At 43.9% G+C, this 20839-nt stretch overlaps 1 protein-coding gene across 2 annotated transcripts in view; it reads right to left on the bottom strand.

The window, feature by feature from the left end:
• The window catches only part of LOC146812510 (interferon regulatory factor 4-like), a 120069-nt gene that overhangs the window by 75892 nt on the left and 23338 nt on the right, over positions 1-20839 (bottom strand). The gene's annotated exons all lie outside the window — the stretch shown is intronic.

Genomic DNA, 20839 nt, shown 5'->3' with positions numbered 1-20839 from the left:
GCAATTAAGTTTAACAAGATTTTGCAATGCAATAGGTCTCGCATTTGTGAGAGTTAGAGCTATTGGTGTTGTAAATGACAATGTCTTTTACCCATGTGTTTCGTTTTGGAGGGGAGTGGATGTATGTAGTGTGTAGTGGAATTATGTGGGTTGAATTGGTATTGTAAGTTGTGGAATTGTGTGGGGTGGATTTGTGTAGTGAAATTATGTAGCATGGTGTGCAGTGGAATTATGTGCAGTGGGACTGTGTGGCACTGAGTGTAATTACGTGGAATGGTATTTTGTGTTGTGGAGTGGTATGTAGTGGAGTTTAATTATGTGGCGTGACATGATGTGGAATTCTGTGGTAATGATTGGACGTATGTGGTGTGTTGAGTTTAATGATGATTGGTGTTGAATTATGTGGTGTGGAATGGAAATGTGTGGAGTTGAATTGTGTGGCATGAAAGTGTGTGGCGTTGAGTGGAATTATGCCGAGTGGAATTATGTGGCATGTCTGGAGTATCTATGTTGCTGTACGATAGTGGTTTTGTGTGTGGTGTATTTATGTGGTATTGAGTGTAAATATGTGGAGTTGAATCATGTTGCGTGTAGTGGTATGGTGTTGTGTTATGTATTTCATGCTAAAACCTCATGTTAGGTTAGGTGATGTCACGCTATGTTATTATAGGCAGTTTTTTTTTCGTTCAGAAAAACAAAATCATTGTATTTACCTCAGTGTTTTCTTTAAATTCATCACCTACCGCCAGATAATAAGCACCTTCAGCCACTGACTTTGGCAGGAATTTAAAGGATAAACTTTGTGGGTGGAGCTAAAACGGACAGGTACATTTTAGGGTGCCAACATACATTGCCATTAGCAGTGACCTTCACATTTATTATATTTTCATATATGTGAATAGATATGAAATAACCAGTGCAATATGTTTAGCAACATCTGTTATATATGAAAGTAGTCTATCCTTTAAAAAAAAAGGCCTTCAACCAAACCGGTTACCTCAAATCCCAATATAGATTCCGCATACACAACACGCTGATGTACTGTGCATTAGCAACAGCCTCTCCTCCATATATAACAGCTTTGTAAAAATCAATTATTAAGATACACATGCAGGACAGATCGACATTTTCGACACCCTGTGAAAGAATGTTTTTGGGACATGCTCCCCCGCTGCCGTCCATTCACAAAGGTTCCCTTAATGTACGCCTTCCGCAGTGAGAGATGTAACAGTGGGAGTCGGTGATGGAACAGCTCCAGACGTTTCCAGGGAATACATCTAATAATGTTAGAATGTATGACAAATGCAAATCCATACAGGCTGCATGACTCGCTTTACAGATCACCAAAGGGTAGTGGCAAACCACCTCTACTATGCATAACGAATGCCGAGTTTGATGGGCACAAAAATACACTGGCTCCTAGATGCCCGCATCCTCGTTTACCTAAAATGTTAAATCCAGGGTGAATGCTTAATTATATAGGCTCCATCTAACTCACCACAAGTCTACCTGCAGGAGTTTTAGCAGAGCAAGTTCCCCAAAGTGATGGATAGCAAGAGGAAAGGTGGCAGGGGTGTTGTTCAGGTTCCCAGGACCTATTTGAGCCTTAACCAATCCAGGCCTGAAGCCGGAAGCCAGATTAGTACCTGAAGGTACTTGCATCAGATTTCCTTCAATATCTATTTTAAAGACAACGAAGTTAAGCACTCACTGCGGACATTTGATATTAGTGCAGCTGATGACTTGGAATCGGAGCAGAGTCAACAAAGCCTCTCATCCTTCAGAGGTCGATAAACAGAGTACCATTAAATGGGTATCACTTGTTATTTAGGGCACTTGGAAAACGGAAATATGTAGTGTTACGAGCTATATAGGAACAAGCTACTATTTGTTATTGGCTTTAACCTGAAGTGGTTTCCTGGAAACGGACGTCGACTTCTTTTTTCTAAAACCGGGACGCGCTTATTGTTGCCGCCATTTCAGGAGGTGAATGCGGTATTCCTCCTGGTCTTTGGGACCCGCCGGGTAATTTTTCCTCGGTCGGAGTCCCCTTTATAGCGATTCGGCTCTACGACCTTGTTTGAATTAGATTCTTGCATTGATATTTGCTGTCTAAGGCTACTACCTTTTTGACAAGGGCATCCTGATTTCGATTGTGTTGTGTGGAGCCTCGTACGCTTCGGGGATACATTTAACTCCAGATTTTTGCACTGTTTGGCCTTTGTAATTCTGAACAGGCCTGTCATCAACGTTTGATCTATTATGCGACATTATTGCTGAGATTAAGAGCATCTATTGAGCTCTTATCTATTGGACACTCTAGTATTTGGAGCAGTCTCTTTTTCTGAATTATGTAGACTGTGGATCCAGGTTATATCCAATATACACCTGTAAGATCTTCCTTGTTCCTTGGTCTTCCCCACTTCAGTGCTCTTCCCTATTCAGTGCCCTGAGGAAGGTGATGGCTACTTGTTAGCCCAGCACCGAAACGTGCGTCGGCACCGTGCAAGACTGGAACAAGTGGGCTGTACACCATTGAAATATTTGTTATAGGTGTTATAGCCCTATACACTTACTCTGGTTTTCCGTCTTCTTTTTATATATATGTTTTGTTGCCTATATAATTGCTTCATTTGTTAAATGTGAGAATGTGGCGTGTTTGATTGGTGAGATTGATGTAAATATATGTGTCTGTATTTGTATATTTTATTGTATAGAGCTCTCTTTGTGGGGATATGATATATTGTTCATTCTACCATCTAATCAATTTTGGTAAACATTGTTTATCCCATTCAGTATTTATTCATTTTTATTGTATCTATTCTGTTTTTGTGTCTTCTTGTTGACTTGCTTCAATATATATATAAAAAATAATATAAAAAGAAATGTTTTTTGAAAATCAATTAAAATTCATGTATTAATTTTTTAATAAATATTGTATTTATTTTATCTGCTTTGTTGATATGTATTGTTAAGTATTGCACTCTCCCCCGATTGAAATTCAGGTGTGGTTGTTATTGTTTGGAGACGTAGTTTATTATTAGGTGGCAGGTGACATCCTCCTCCCTTGTCCCGAGGGTGGAATTTCCTTTAACCTGAAGTGTACCTATATGGACCAAAATTGAGAAATACTGTAGCTTAAGCGCACCTGATACCCAAGGACAAACATTACATCAATTATGTCCAGTAAAGAGATATCAATTTATGTACGAAAACCCAACTTAAACTCAAAGTAGAAGCAGGGTATCTAGGGAACTATAGGCCCTAGTGCAGACAGGTTAAATGTTCCAGTTTCTTCTGCTAGAGTAGTAACAGAAACGGCATTGTCACTGATGTTCAGTAGGCCCTTCTCACTGGGCCTCGCTGCACAATTAGTAGTGACACACCGGAGATTCTCCTCGAACACCTAATCCATGTTAGCCCAAAAATCTTTTAGGAGGACACAGACATACTGTGGATTTTGGTTGCGAAATCCACAGTCGGAATGTTTTAAATCTCGGGCTGGGGGCGGCCGTAGGTGACGTAACCCGATGCACACAGCGGGGGGAGGGGGGGCAGTGTGGGGGGGACGATGATCACAAAGGAATCAAAAATGTTGTTCATCCCGTCATTCGTGCGTATATAGGAGAGTGAAATCTCCTATCTAGGGACCTGTTCAGTGGCAGAATTGGGCACTGCCCTGGGTAGCGCAGGCAGGGAATCTAGGCAGATGCAGCGTTCTAAAGACTAGATACGATTCTGAGTGTGTTACTAGTCTATTTCTTTTCGCACAACACTATTGTAAACTGACATTAAAGTCTACTATTAAATATATGTTAAAAACATTTCACCTATAACTTCATTTTATTAAAAATCAACTCTCGATTGTGACACACGGTGCAAGGTTCCACTGGCTGAGTGGTGTACCTCATTACACAAGCATTTGCAATTACAAAGCAATTATCACAGCACTGCGCTTTAGCTTTAAACATCGTAAGCTAAAGCGCGGGTGCCGTGATTACTTCAAAAGTAAAGAAATAACAACTAGGCAAGACAATCTCGCTTTTCTCCACGACATACGCATGCCCACCTTAGCTCCAGACGCACTGGTGGCTCTAGAAGAAGATATCACACCGGAGGAACTCACACAGGCAATTAGAGCACTACACACAGGAAAGGCGGTAGGACCCAACGGGATTCCGGTAGAATTCTACAAGTTAGCGGCGCCCCAGCTGGTGCCACATTTGTTGGCCATGTACGTAAATAGCTTAGAAAAAGGGATCTTACCCAGAGACCAGCGCCTTGCAACTATAGTGGCGATACATAAGCTGGGCAAACCAACACAGGAGTGTACATCCCATAGACCGATATCCTTGATTAACGCAGAAGCAAAAATACTTGCAAAGATGCTGGCTACAAGACTGCAACCACATCTATCCGCAGAGATCCATCCGTAACACAGCACTAAATTTGAGAAGGTTACATGGGGTGATGGTGCGCAGATCGACCATAGCAGAAGACGCAGTGATATTGTCATTGGAAGCACGAATGGCATTCGACTTAGTTGAGTGGCCCTTCCTGTTCGCAGTCCTTGAACATCTGGGGTTCGGGCCCAAGTTTTGTGCCTGGATCCAATTGCTATATACTCGGCCAATGGCGCAGGTGGTGGTAAATGGCCATATATCAAATACATTTCCACTGGGGAGAGGGACACGACAGGGCTGTCCATTTTCATACCGTATATCACTATATGCGGACGACATATTACTGTACTTAACGTCCCCGGCGCGTTCCATTAACTGCCTCTTAGATATATGTGCGTCATATGGACGGGTGTCGGGATACACCATTGATTGGGAGAAGTCCCTTTTCTATATTTTACACGGATCCCTGCCACGGCTCCCACGGGGGTGTACTCTGAAGGTGGCCACTGATGGTCTTAAGTACCTGGGGATATTCATAACACATGACCATGCACAATTCATTGCGCAGAACTTGACACAGCCCTTGATCAGATTCAAAAGTGACGTTGGGCATTGACGCACGTTACCACTGACATTACTGGGAAGGGCTGCCCTCTTTAAAATGATGGCACTTCCTAGATTTTTCTATGCACTGCAGAATACGCCGTTCCCGGTCCCCTTGAAGTACTTTACAGCGATAAATGCGGAAGTGTCGACATTGCTTTGGGACGGGAAAACTCCCCGTATAGCTATGAAAAAACTCACTAGAAGCTGGCATGATGGGGGTATTGCCCTCCCCGATATAAGAGCATACTATTGGGCTGCCCAGTTGGTGGCGATTAACCAATGGCTCCACATCCCCCAAGCGGACCCTGCATACCGAATGGATAGGCACCTGTTAGCCCCGTCAGGGATCATGGGGGCACTATACAACAGGGGGAAAAGACACAACCTCACAGGCCCAACGGCACATGCGATAAACATTTGGTTTGAAGCACAGAGAATACTGGGGTGGGAAGGAGTAGTTACACAAGATATGCCTTTATGGGATACAAGGAGATTGGGTATGCTGCGCAACACCACGGAATTTCACAACTGGGACTTGATAGGGATATCCAGAGTCGGAGATCTATGGAAGAAGGGGGCAGTAGTCACATTTGCACATCTACAGGTCACCTACGGGTTAGCGCAGACAGAACTATTCCGCTACATGCAGGTTAGGCACGCACTACAGTCCATGCTGCCACCAGAAACGAGACTCGAGGAACCCTCCCCGCTAGAGGATAGGTTCTTAACGGATCCTCTCCAAAAAAAGGCAATTTCACAAACCTATTGTAAAATAGTCAATAATCGCTCAGATCCCACGACAGCACTGAAGGCCAAATGGGAACTAGAGGTGGGAGACATTGACGAGGCAGATTGGCAGGAGGCGCTGGCGTCCCCTAGAGAGGCTGCAATATCATCGAGGCTTAGATTAGTGCAATTAGAAATCCTACACCGCACGTACTATACCAGGACACTGTTGCATACAATACACCGGGCTGCCACGCCGCTTTGTCTTAGGAACTGTGGAAACACAGGTACATATTACCACACCATATGGCTCTGCCCGGAGATAGCACGCTACTGGAACGCGGTGATGCGTACACTCTCCCAAGTCACAAATATCACAATTCTCCCAGACCCGAGATGCTGTTTCCTCCACATCTGGGAACCTACGGACCTCAACACTATTGCTCAGGACTGGGTTACTCTAGGTATGACAGTGGCAAAACGAAATATTGCACAACATTGGGGGTTCAGGCTTAGCCCTACTCTTAATCAATGGTGCAAGGATATGGAAATGGGGATGATGGCAGAAAAGTCCATATATGTACATCGAGGATGCCCCAAAAAATGGACAAAGGTTTGGGAGAGATGGAATACATACCGGGGAAATATTTGTGAGCCCCCCCCCATTGGATGAGTCAGAGTCAGACTGTAGTGAATAAATACACTGTAATATATGACGCTTTTAAGACGCACCCTGAGGGTTTGCTTGATTTCGCTGGTTTGGGGGGACAAATCTCCGGAGTGTAATACGATAGAAGTATTCCATGTACAATATCCTATCTCTGTATGTATACCTTATGCAGTGTACGGTCACTGTAGCAATGACCGAAATGTTAATAAAAAATGTTTAAAAAAAAAAAAAAGTAAAGAAATAGAAAAGCATTTTTTTTCAATTTCTTTCCTTTTGAAGCAATCGCGGCACCCGCGCTTTAGCTTAGGATGTTTAAAGCTAAAACGTTGTTGCCATGAGCAAAGACATAATAAAGAAAGTGAAAGCGCGCCATGCGCGTGTTCTGCTAAGATGCGGTCATTACAGGAAATGCCCGGGGAACTTTGCAGAATGAAAGCAAAGCAGCGCGTGCATATGTCCTGTCGAGGTGCGTTCACATGCCCTGTCCAGGCGCGTTCACATGCCCTGTCCGGGCAGGCACGCCAAAGGATGACAGGGAGGAAACCAAACATGCTTCCCTCCCAATAGAAAGAACGGATTTGGCAGGCGCGCCAGTAAGAAGCGTGGGTGGAGCTTACACCCTCGCTTCGCAAGCCAAAGCGACGACAATAGATCTCGCCAGGATCGAGCAGCGCATGTGCTAGGTCGCTAGGCGGGACCTAAAAAGTTACACGTGTCGTTTAGTCCAAAACTTTCCAAGTCATATATTAAATCTACAGAAAAAAAAGAAAAAAGTAGAAAGGCTACATCTTGGAGCTCTGAGGAAGAACCCAAAGAGAGGGCTCTGCCAGCGCTCCTAACCAGCACATTAACCGGCAGCCATGTTTTTTTCCTCTGCCACGCTTCTCAGCCTGAAGTGATTGTGTGGGCATAAAGCAGACACAGGTGCACTAAGAGACCTGTTCTACTCATGTCAAGTATCGAAGAGAGCTCATCTATTTCAAATGTATATATAAAACCTCTTACTATTCTGTGGAACTCATCAAGTTCTGAGGGAGAAGGCAGAGGGAAAAGAAAAGAAGAGGTGTAAAAAGGAGAACATATAATGGTACAGTGTACACATATATGAAACGCATTAAAATGGAATAGAAAGTAAAATAAAGCATATCTCTTCTTCAAAGAGAATAAGGGACAATTAACCTTTAAGTATCCTCCATGAAGGAGCTCTAATGCTAGAAGACATCTTAACTCTTTGAGATACAGCTCCATCATAAGAATCAACTTCCCTTTGGTTGAAATCATGGTTGGACATAGAACTTTTCTGAAACTGAGGTATGGGTTATAGGCCAATGCTACCACCCTACATGGTTGTCTTGGGTGAGACTGGTTCACATTCAGAGTCAGGACAGACATACGTACCGACTTCATCCATTTACCATTCATCATAGTTCGCCCATTCTTAACCACACACTTGGTTTCACTCCATATGCTCCAACATTTTCCATCTTGTGTGATAAAACTTTCTTTGTTAAGCTTAACAATCCTTAAGCCTTAGAATACGTGGTCTTGTCCTTCTCGACTTTCAATGGTAATCACATGCATATATCTCCCACTCACAATTCATGAGATCCGACTGTGTGTCATATCTCCGCTTGGCCTTGGCTTGTTTCTTTTCCACCCTTTATAGGTCTCGCAGACCTGCGTTGCAGCGCGCATGCGAGACATATTGTGGATGAGTATATTTTAGAAGGGAGCTTGAAGCCCCGCCCCTCAATTCCATTGGCCGGCGTCACCGTTTATGTAAAACGGTGAACGCCGATTGAAACAGAGGCTTTTTGGTTGCAGCCCTTTGGCTTTTTTGTCCCGCCCATCCGGACTCCATCGCCTGCTTCACAGCTGTCGTGAAGCAATTCCTTATCTTTATAGGGGCCATCTGTGGTTCTGTAATAGAGGCTTGTTTACTCGCAAGGAGCGAGGCAGCACCGTGTTCATTTTTGCATAGAGCTTTCACTTTCACTTAAAGTGAAAGCGCAATGGCAAAATAAACACGCTGCTGTGTGCGTAATGGCGACAGCTTGTCTTTCTCCCCAGCAGTTTAAAGTACACGCGCATGTCCATCCGTGCTTTTTGGGGACTGTAGTTCATTTGGAAGTTTCATAAGAAATGTATGGGTGTAAATATTAATCGTTAAACTTTCGGTCAATGATCAACAATAGAAAAAGTTATCAAAGAGAAGTTCCCTGCTTGCAGCCTCCTTGGCAGCCGCTAAAGTGTATGCCCAAACCTTCAAAAATGCTTAGGAAAACTACAAGCCCCACAATACAAAACGCCTGGCTTTCTGTTGGAGGAGCAATGCCATATCGCAGAAGATTAGAATCGAAATACAGAGCAACATGAAAGAGATCTTCCGCGGGGAAGAGAGCACACATAGAACATAGAACAATATACGTCTCAGGGCACGACACTTCCTCCAGTCGGCTACATCGCTGTGGTAATGGGATCACAGAATACACCACTCTGAAGTCTGGCATCAGACTGTGACGTCACTCCACAAGCCTGACCTCAGACAGTGACGCCACTGCAGCATCCCAACATCAAAAGCAGTGACGTCACTGTCTGAGGTCAGGCTTGTGGAGTGACGTCAAAGTCTGATGCCAGACTTCAGAGTGGTGTATTCTGTGATCCAATTACCACAGCGATGTCCGCTTCATATGAACTCTGAAATGAAGCTAATCTCCGGAAGTTCACCCTGGGCCTGGCCTCCTCCACAGAGGTGTCAGCCTGACGTCAGGAGTCCTTCAGAGACATCACGGTCTGACATCAAGTCAGTTTGAGAGTGACGTCACTATGTAGCATTCTGTTGGAGTTATGTCATTGAGTGAGGCTGTCACGGTCGGGTTCGGGCTCCTGGAGCAAACCCAGGTCAGAGGCTTATGTTGGATTCCTGGAGTGATGTCACAGCCTGAAATCAGGTTGCTGCAGTGATGTCAGTGTTATGGAGAGAAGTTAATATCGTCTGTTTTCAGGGCCTGAAGACATGTCAGGATTCTTCCAGAGTGACAGGTTCTGGTGTCAGGTTTGCCAAACAATTTTATCTTGCTGGAGTGAAATTCTTTTGTGACAGTATGACGTCAAACGGCTGGAGTGACGTTATAGTCTGATGTGATGACCCTAGAATGATATCCCAGTTTGATCTCAGGCATCTCTGGCCTGATTTTAGTCTGCTGAGGGAATATTCACCGTGACAACACTCTAGGGGCCTGAGGTGAGAAAATTACAGGCGCCAAACAGTTCTTATTGTAAATTACAGGAAATATGGAAAACAATTAAATTTTATATTTAAAAAAAAAAAAAAAAAAAAGCCTCGCAGAACAGAGATAAATGGAAAGGAAGAGCAAAGGAAGAAAAGAACAAGCATTTGCAATGCAACAGGTCTCGCATTTACGCGACTTTGAGCTATCGGCATTGTAAATGACAATGCCTTTTATTTATGTTTTGGTTTTTGAAGCGTAAATAAAACGCATTGTCATTTACAATGCCAATAGCTCAAACTTGCGTAAATGCAAGACCTATTGCATTGCAAATGCTTGTTCTATCTACACTCTGATCTAACATATTGCCACTGCCAAAGTTGGTGAGACATCTATTGATCAACCACCATGTACATAAGTCAAAGGATGGCAGTCTTCCCCTGAGTAATCTACAGGGACTGATGCCTGTTGAGTACAGATTTTTGCAGTAGGCCTACAACTTTTTTTGACAGTCTGACAGATGCCTTTACAGTACTGTAAGGCCATGTGAACACTGACCTTGGGATAACAATTGAATCTCTCTACAAGGCCATTAAATTGTGAGTCATAGATGGCAGTTTTTACATGTTTAATGTTATGCTACTTGATAAACATTAGCTGCACACCATTATCGCGAACAATTGTTTCAAGGTACCCGTGTCTGCAGAAGATTTCACTCATGAAGCTTCATACTTCTATGGTGGAGACCCTCTCAAATGAGACTTCTGCCTATTTGGTGTAATAGTGAACCATAACAATGGTGTATTGCTTGTTGACTGGTAATTTTTTGATAGAACATCAAGGACAAGGTTTTGACAAGGTAACTGGGGCCAAAAACGGGTTGCATGGGAGTAGAAACATTTGAGATTTTTATTGTAACTTGAAAATTCTTCATAGTTCCTTACAAATTGGTCTTTCTCTCTGTTCATTCCTGGTAACCAGAATTTAGTTCGTAAGGTATTATTTTAAGGCTGGCATGTCCATATGCCCTTGGTGACTAGCACTGATGATATCACTTCTGTCGGTTTCTGGGGATACACATTTGGCGTTTCTCAACAAAGTGTTATTCGTCACACTCAACTCACTTGCGACTTGGGAAAAAGAATGCAAAAGGCTACAGAGGTGTTTACTAGGTGTCCAACCTGTGCACATACACTCCTTTACCTCACAAAGGACTTCATCCTTGTTGTCCTCACTGAACCACAACTCTTCAGCGAAGGGCAAATATTCAGAGGCACAGATCTCATCCACATTTGCAACCACATTAAGATCATTGTCAACACACTCATCAACATCAGAAATTGGGCAGGGTGATCTATGTAAACGATCTGAACTTTTGTTGAAATTGCCATGTACATACAACATCTCAAAGTAGTACAACTGCAATTTTGAACACAGCTTTCCAATACATGCTATAGATTTTAACCATCCCCATGGTGACAAGATATTTACCAGAGGCTTATGGTCTGTTTGCTGAATACATTTGTTGGCCCCCAAATAAAATGTCTAAAATGATTCACATCCCAAACACATGCCATGAGTCCTTGTGTGATTACCACATACCGTCTTTCAGTTCTGTTGAGTTCTTTCGAGGCACAACCAACAATCCACTAATCCTATCCCAGTTTTTGCACAGTACTACCCCCAAACAATAGGCGCTGGCATCAACAGTAATGATAGATTTCTTCTCAATAGAAAATGGTCTTACGGTGCAGGTACTAGGTATATCATTCTTTATCTAATTGAAAGCCCTTTTCGCTTTGAGTCCAGATTTGTATTCCAGATCCTTGAATAGGAGCTACCTTAAAGGTTCCAAAACAGTTGCAATATCTTGGAAGAATCTCAGATAGAATTCACACTGCCCACAAAATCACAACAATTGTTCTTTATGAACAGGCTGGCCTGCTAGATTGATCACATTCACCAAAGACTCTTTGGGAATTACTCTTTCTGCTGTTAATCTGTGGTCAAGATACTCACCAAGTTTCCTGAACACGTTGTATTTATCAGGAGTTAACACCATCCCATTGCCTTACGAAGAATCTCCTAATGTTTTTGATTGTCTTTGATAAAGAAAAGTATGTAATATTGAAAACATCTGACATTATCGTCCATGTCTTTAAATAAATGGTACATTGCTCACTGAAAAATGGAGGCCACTGACGCAAGGCCAAATGGCAACCGTTTATGCAAGAGGAGGCCGAATGGTCTGATGAAAGCAGTCAATGGTTTGGAGACCTCGGATAGTTTTAGTGGGTGAAATGCTTAGCGCAAGTCAAGCATTGAAAAAACAGCTGCTCACTCAAATAGAGAAAGCAGTTAATTCATTTTTGGCAATGCTTGTCGATAACAATATTTGAATTCACAGATCTGAGATTCACACACAAATGACTACCATTGCTTTTTTGTCAAGACTATCGGTCTCCTCAATTACTCCTTTAGACAATAGATCCTGAAGTAGACATTGCAGGTCTTTCTGTATGCATAATGGCACACCTCTTAGTTTTTCTCAAAGCTATGGAACCTTGTTGTATTTTGAGACACTGCACAAATCCAGCCAGTTTACCCAAACCACAACTGAAGATCTTCGGAATTCTTCAATGAATTTTGCACTCTGAATGGCCAATACTGGGGCAGGAGCACTGGGGTTCTAAAACATCTGGAATAGACTGGTTCCTCCAACTGAGGACATATACACCCATGTGTGTTACATGCATTTTAATAAACGCACGCCTGCCTTTGAAACTTAATTTGAAGATGAAATAATCACTGAAAATAATTGTCCTTCCATCGAAAGCTCCTGCTTTAATATTCAGGTTTCAGAGAGTGCCCACTAGTGGTGCAAATTTTAAAATCAAAAACTTCCTTTGCTATGATTGTGAATGGTGAACCAGAGTCCATGATTACTTTTAACTTGTGATTTAATACTTCCAAGGTGCACATTGGTGGTTTATCCACTCCTTTATCAGATTTGTTTTTTAACTCTTGACCTACTAAAATCAGGCTTGGAAGTTTCAATTTGTGTTCCAAAGGTTCATTCACATTGGGGTTGGTGTCAGTTGAAATTTGAGCACTTCTTTGTCTTTAAAATGACCTATATACCCATAAATAATACATTCTCTTCCAGACGGTAGGCAGTACTTATAAGAGCAATGTGTGAATTGCTGCAGCATTTGAAGCAGGGCAACTTTGATTCCCTTTTCTTCTCTCTGACAGGTTCTATTTTGCTGGCTTTGTTGACAACACGGTACAAAAGGGGGTGGTGATGGACGGAGCATCAGAACCAATCAAACACTCACACCCAGTCAACAGATCTGGGTTTGATCCATCACCGTTCTTTCAGTCCACGCTGAGCCACTTGCTAGTAATAGTTAGGTCTGAGGCAACCTGGTTGCAGATAGAGTCAAAGGCAGAGATTATCTCTCCACCCTGAGTGGAAGGGTCCAAACACTTCCTAAACACATCTCTGTTTTTCGCATTTAGATTCTCCATAAAATCCTCCGGAACTACTTTGGTCCACTTTAATTTCCTTCCTTGGTCACTTTGCCACTGGATTCAAGCAAGCCTGGCTGAAAACGGCTGAAATGCCAGAAACCGGTCCTAGGAAGCTTGTTTCCGGTCCAGGGAAGGCATGGCTTGGCAGTTCGGGCTGGACTGTTCCCATGAGGCACAGGGTCTAACTGATTTGCATATGGCCATGTCTGAACTGGGGTGGCAGAGTGGGCTAAAGAACGGTGATGGATTAAACCCAGATCTGTTGACTGGGTGTGAGTGTTTGATTGGTTCTGATGCTCCGTCCATCACCACCCCCTTTTGTACCGCTTTGTTCGCCATAAGTTGGCAGGGTATGCTCAGACGTGAGTCCCTTGCTCACTTTGCCACTGGATTCAAGCAAGCCTGGCTGAAGACGGCTGAAATGCCAGAAACCGGTCCTAGGAAGCTTGTTTCCGGTCCAGGGAAGACATGGCTTGGCAGTTCGGGCTGGACTGTTCCCATGAGGCACAGGGTCAGACTGATTTGCATATGGCCATGTCTGAACTGGGGTGGCAGAGTGGGCTAAAGAACGGTGATGGATTAAACCCAGATCTGTTGACTGAGTGTGAGTGTTTGATTGGTTCTGATGCTCCGTCCATCACCACCCCCTTTTGTACCGCTTTGTTCGCCATAAGTTGGCAGGGTATGCTCAGACGTGAGTCCCTTGCTCACTTTGCCACTGGATTCAAGCAAGCCTGGCTGAAGACGGCTGAAATGCCAGAAACCGGTCCTAGGAAGCTTGTTTGCGGTCCAGGGAAGACATGGCTTGGCAGTTCGGGCTGGACTGTTCCCATGAGGCACAGGGTCAGACTGATTTGCATATGGCCATGTCTGAACTGGGGTGGCAGAGTGGGCTAAAGAACGGTGATGGATTAAACCCAGATCTGTTGACTGGGTGTGAGTGTTTGATTGGTTCTGATGCTCTGTCCATCACCACCCCCTTTTGTACCGCTTTGTTGACAACACTACATAGTTCATTGGACTTGTTGACAGGTCGTTTCTCATCGATCTCTCGCATCCATGAAACTGACTGATAAAGTGCCTTTGAGAATTTGGTTACTTAATCTAGTGTGGGATCTCCTACCACCACAACCTCTTCTAGATGTGTTTGTTACCTGTGTAGTCATGTATCACCTCATCAGTCGGCTTCCCAATATTACAGGTAGTAGATGATCCCCATAAAGCTGTAATAAACTCAAAAAAAGATTTATTGTCCGTTTGTCTCTTTGTATAAAAGTGTAAGTGCTCCAGCGCGATGCTTATCGTCAGTTTAAATTCATTTTCAAGCCTCATTAAAGCCTCCTCAAAGTCATCAAAATCTTCTTCTCCTTCAGATGCGTCAGCTTTTAGTAGGGTCTATAAAATGTCCTTACCCTCTGACTCCAAGCAATGTGTAGTATTGCATCGCATTCTTGACAGGGCGTTAACTTTATTCTGAGAACATAGGGTGGTTCTTAAGGCAGAGAAATGTGAGTTATTCTGTGAAAAGGGCGACTATTTGGGACATGTGGTCTCCCATGAAGGTGTCAGTCCCAAGCCTGGTCTGCTTGAAGCTACCACTAATGCCCCAGCTCCCACTGACAAGAACGGTGTTAAATCCCTGTTAGGTGTTTGTGAATAATACTCCAGATTAATTCCGGACTTTTCCACCATAGTTCACCCTATTAGTAATCTTCTCAAAAGGGGAGTTACATTTCAGTGCTGTAGTGAGTGTGTTTGAACGTGTAAAGACATCGTTGGAGGATTGCAAAGCCCTTAAACCCTTTGATCCCAATCATCCTTGTGTCAAAGTGGATGCCAGTCAGGTAGGACTGGGGGCCACTTTGACACAAACTGTTGACTGTTGACAAGGGTCTTGCCTCCAGAGTGTTAAGAGCGGCTGAGCTTCAATACTCTGTGATTGAAAAAGAGTTGTTGGCATGTTGTTGTGCAATAGAGAAATTCCGTCCTTTTGTTTGGGGAAAGCGGTTCCTATTACAAACTGACCATAAGCCACTTGTGAACATCCTGAGTGGCAACATGACCAAATGCTGTACCTTCAGGATTTTGAGAATGGTTACTAAACTACTTCAATATAAGTTTGAAGTGTACCACATTTCGGGGGGTAAGAATGGTAGGGCAGATTTTTTGTCTTGTTTCCCAGTTACGAGTGATGAGCATGACCAGATCAAGTTTAAGGATCTGGTTGATGAAGATTGTGAGGACTGCCTGGTTGTGACGTTGGAGATACCGAAGTTGACAATGTGCTCTAAGGAGGAGTGGAGGTGTGCTTTTCTTGAGGATTCTGTATTACAGGATATGTGTGCTCTTGTGAAGAAAGGTTGGCCCAGAGAAAGGGTGTTATCTCCACTTTTGCAACCCTACTGCAAAGTTGAAAGTGAGATTTTGTTAGAAGAAGGATTGCTGTTACGAGCTGAAAAGCTTAATCCACCACTAGTATTCAGAAGTGGGATAGTAAAAAGGGCTCTCGAAGGACATTTAGGAGCTACCTTGACCAAACGTCACATACGGGATACCTTTTGGTGGCCAGGTATGGACATAGAGACTGATGAAGCAGTTTCGCCATGTTGTGTGTGTGGCGCCGCAGATAAAAGTTGAAAGGTATTCACTCCTCCCCTCCTTCCCATAGAATGTCCAGACAGGGCTTGGATGAATGTGGGCAGTGATGTCATGGTACCTTATGACACGCTATCGGGGTGCTCGCATTGGTTCTAATGGACTATGCTTCCAAGTGGCCTGAATTCAGACTGATGAAGAAGGCCAGTGCTGAAAACATCATTGATTTTTTTAAGGATGCATGTATGAGAGAGGGCTTTCATGAGTGTCTCATTTCAGACAACGGGAAGCAATTTGTGTGTGATAAATTTCAGGCTTTTCTCAAGGCTTCTGGCATTAAGCATTTTGAGAGTTCTCCTCATCATCCTCAAACCAACAGTCTTGTTGAAAGGGTGAACGGTGTGGTAGGAGAGTGTGTCAAGTGGGCCAAGGCAGGTAACCACAATGTGGACCTAGCTTTGAACAGTATGATTTGGTTTTACAGGACCACACCCCATTCTTCCACCAAAGTCTCACCTTTTGAACTCATGAGCGGTAGAAAAGTCTATACTAGTTTTAGGCCTTTGGTGGATCAAACTGCACAATTGGTTAATGCAAGTGGCCAAATATGAATGTCAATGGAAGGGGGAGGTCACAGAGGAGGAAACTACACCAAACAAAGGCAAAGGCTAGCAAATATAACTGGTGTCAGCAACTAGCTGAAGTAACAACAGAATTAGATGGATGGAGAAAAACAAACATTCCAGCAGAAAAGGCTCAGTTAAATATGAACGAAATATACCAGTCAAGTATCACTTTGCTTCACAGAGGAACACACTTGATCTATGGCAGATGATGCCGGATAGTGCTCTGTCCAAAATGAGACTTGGAAAGCAAGGGCAAGGCGTTGGCTCTGAAGGAAGAATTGTCCAGTGCGGAAACCTCACCACCCCCACCCCACTGATGGGTGGCATGTTGGGTCTTTATCGGCTGCATGATGCTCCACCCCAATAAGGAAGCGCACAGGAGAAGTACAAGTGTGAAGAGACTAGAGGAAAACAGTTGCTGGGCGAGGCAAAGGAGGAACAGCAAGGCTCTCTGAACCCGCTTTACCACCCTCAGAGCAGCCCAGCTGAAGCCTCACCCATGCCATTGATGGAGTTCAAGGCGGTTAGAAGCAGCATCATTAGTTGGAGGCGGTGTGCAATAGCACTCCCCAAAGCGGCTGCAACAACAGTCGGACATATGAGAAGTGCGCTACAATGCTCCCTCGGGATGGCAGCATTACTCCCTCACAGGAAACATTGAAAAACAAAACCATGGAGGGACACGGAAAAGAAATTGCGTCCTAGTCGCCAAATTTAGCTCCTGATGCAACGCAGACATAGGTGTGTGAGGGGAGGGGTTGTATTTGCATCAAGTATCAGTTAGAGCTCATCCACATTAACGTTTAACATTAAAACTGTCAATATAGAACATCGAGCAAGTTCTAAGGGCGACAGGGCGAAGGGAAGGTGCGGAAAAAGGAGAACATGTAATGGTACACTGTACAAATATATGAAACAAGTTAGAATGAACAAATGGAATGGAATGTAAATCACAACAGTGTGAACAATGTTGGGCTTCCACAAGTACTCCAGAGTGCTCATGTGATGTATCAAACACATCAAAGGAATTTGCATTTTTGGGACAGTTTAAGTCAAGCTCCCATGGGGTACTTATCAAGGTTTAAGAACTTCCAGCTTTCCACTTGGGTGAAGGAAATTAAGTGCGAAGAATAAAAGGAGCCTCGCTCTGGATTGCAAAGTGCAATTATTTTAAGTGTCGGAACCAAGGAAACAGCAAAACGGTATAATATGCTCCAGGACATAAGTAAACTTGGCACGAAAAGTCCAGAAAAGGTGTTGAATGGATGCCTGCCGACACTGGAGATCGAGAATAAATACCAAATACCTATAGACTTATAGCAGCCTGAAAACTGCATCATTTAAGGGGCATCATTTTTTACCACTAATAGGCTGTATTAGTCTCCAAAAAATCTGGGACACTCAATGGCAACACCAAACCAGCATTGCTAAAGTGTAATGATATTCATATCTTCAGACACTGTCCAGCAATGCAAGCATACTGGAAAGCAGAAAGTAATGCAAATGTGGGTACCCTGAAGGAAGACTAGAGGTTAGCAACTCAATTAGACTTTTTTGTGTGCCAAGGGATCATGCATAAATCCCAACTATCAAAAAGTGACTGTTATTCTATTTAATTTTGTTGGCAAGACAACAGATTTGTGAATACTGGATTAAAGTCTCCACTCCAAAATGTATTGATTGGGGAAAAGCAGTGAAATACACACTTTTCAGATGGAGGAAATGTCCCATAATTATGCTTAAATGTGCATATCTCAAAGTGAAGAATTCAACAAGACTCCTGCAGCAATAAGGACCCAGAAAATTATCTGTTTAATTATCTGCATATCCATTTAATTCTCGATAGAGGCGCTCCGGTGCATAAAGCACAAAACAGAGAGTGCTGTATGCATGAGGACAAAAAAGAGATGCCAATGGTGCACATTTGTAGAATGGTGTGTTCATTTGTTGGTTCATGATAGTAGGTAAACATATCGGTTTGATATGTGTGTCATGTGTGTTGCTATAATGTCATAAGGTGCGCAATAGTATGTGTTTGTTTGGGGGTATGACTGTGTGTTGGTGCGTGTCAAGGTGCAAGTTTGATTGGGTTTGTGTGGGTGATACGATGGGTATGTGCGAGTCATCTGTGTGCAGCATCCACTCATTTCCAGTTGAGATGAGTGATGAGTGTAGCAGGGATCTATTTAACAACCGACCTGTTGCGCTGCATCACCCTCAGATCATACATGCTTTGTTGCATATGCAACATATCTTGTCACAACTCTCAATGTACTCCTACTCCTACCCCTACTGCTGCGGTCTGAGTGAGTCAACTGTCTCGGATAGGGCTTCCTGTCTATTTTAAAGAAACTCACATGTTGCCTTATTTCAACACAAGTGTGGACGTAAAGATAGTACTCGTAAATGTCCTTTGAGAATTCCCATAGTCATAAACGTAGAAGTTTGATCTAAGTTTAGACCAAACTTCCAAGTTTACCTTTGTGAATCAGGCCCAATGTTCCCACGCCAAAGATTGAGGGTCACTGTATTTGGTACTTACAAAAATCTCCCTACATTTAAGTTTGCCTGGCCACAACATGGCTGCCTCCTAAGACATAGGTGCAAATTTGATGAAGTGGCATTGTTCTGTAAAAGAGATTCACTCCACAGGAGAGGGTGCCTGGGGGCAGAACAGTGCATAGCTGGCCAGGCAAATGGTGGTGTATTAACAAATATGGAGACTATCATTGAATGGTAGGCTGTTCTTGTGCACCCTGATAAAGATTGTGTAGTACTTAGATCTTTGTATATTATCTTTCCATTTATATCAGCCTGGAAATAGGGGCATGCACAGTCTTGACCGAAATTGTCATGTTGTAAAAATATCTGCACAAATTAAAGAAAAGAAAGCTTTTTTGTAGAAACTCTTCTCTGTTATTTGCCTGTGATATATTAGTGATTTGTTTTGATGAAATTAACTTACCAAGGTTCCATATTTGAAGAGATATAACGTTTGGAGTGCCGGGGTAGAATGTTGTTGTATTGAATGGTAGCATTTTGTTGGAAGAGGGAGGAAGCAGAGGAGGTAGATACTATGAGTAGGGTTGTCTCTTCCGTACCCTGGGACAATTTTTCCAAAGATCACTGCATTACTTTGCCCCAAGTGGTGCTTATGCGGCACTATGCTAAAACTGTAAAAAGGCTACTGAACTGGAAACAATCAAACCTAATCTAGGACAAAGGAAAAAACATAACGTTGTGCAAATAGCTGACATGAATTAAAATGAATAACAATGTTAGTACATATGGGGAAGGTATTATAGGTCAATCAATGAACTGAGATTCTAGGGATAAACCTCTGGTGTCAACCCAAAGTAAAGTGTAGAATAATGAATACAAAGGTGTGCAGCATATACCATAAAGGCCTCGAAACCAAGCACCTTGTATTATAATAACTAGGGTCAATTAAAAAGTATATATGGTCACTACCCATAAGCCAGCATGACAGCTAAGTAAATGTGATCAAATTTAAGAGGCTATCTTAAAGCCATATCCTGGATCAATTCAGCAATATTCAGAAGGGAATATTTGTGACTTGAAGCAGCGCTCCTTTAAAGTTAGTAAGTTAGTGTTATGGAGGGGGGGGGGCGCCAGAGAGCCCGGAGCAAGATGGCCGCCTTCTAGTGCTGCTCTGCTGGTCGAGGACACTATCCGCCAAGTATCCTGTGATAACGACGCCATCCCTGGTCAACATGCACCTATTCTGAAACCTTGACAAAAGCGGCTTGCAGCAGTGCTGTTTGTTTTGCCACTCCGAGCCTGCATCGGCCAGCAACAGCAGCGCCTCATTTTCCCAGCAAAATGGCAGCGCCGGTGCCTGATCGGAGCTGAATCGGTCCTCTGGAGCCCACTGCCTGCCACCCTGCAACTGATGTTGGCACCGGGGCGCCTGTGGCGGTGTCCTGACTGTGACAGTACGCCCACCCTGCTGTTGTGCTGTTGTGTGGAGCGGCGGAGAGAGTTGCGCTCCCATTGGCTTCGGGGGCGACGTTGTTGTGGCGCTCCCTGAGGCACCGCCGACTGACCGCGAAGCACGGCGGCGCCCACTGCCCGCTGATCAGTGGCCGAAGATAAGCCCGGACTAACTGCGGCAGGCTCCTTGGTGAACATCGCGGTAAGCCCGCTGCATTGCGATGCGCACTTCCTGTATGCCGTAATTACCATCACTGGGAAGCACCCGGGGGCACCACTAGCGCTGCGTGAGCCGCATCAGCGCCCACCACTTACCGGCTGCGGAGGATCCCGGGACGAGTGCAGCAGTGCTGCGGTTGTGACTGTGCGCCCTTTCCGGGGGGTGGCGGGGCTGCGGGTTGCGACCTAAGCCTGGGAGCCATAATCCGCGAGGCACAGCCCGCTGCCCATACCGACGCCTTCATTTACCGCGAGTACCAGATTTTATATTGCTCC

Source organism: Triturus cristatus, chromosome 7 (genome assembly GCF_964204655.1).
Source record: "Triturus cristatus chromosome 7, aTriCri1.1, whole genome shotgun sequence".
Lineage (NCBI taxonomy): Eukaryota > Metazoa > Chordata > Amphibia > Caudata > Salamandridae > Triturus > Triturus cristatus.
Note: the sequence above shows the minus strand (reverse complement) of the source record. Positions and strands in the feature narration are given on the sequence as shown.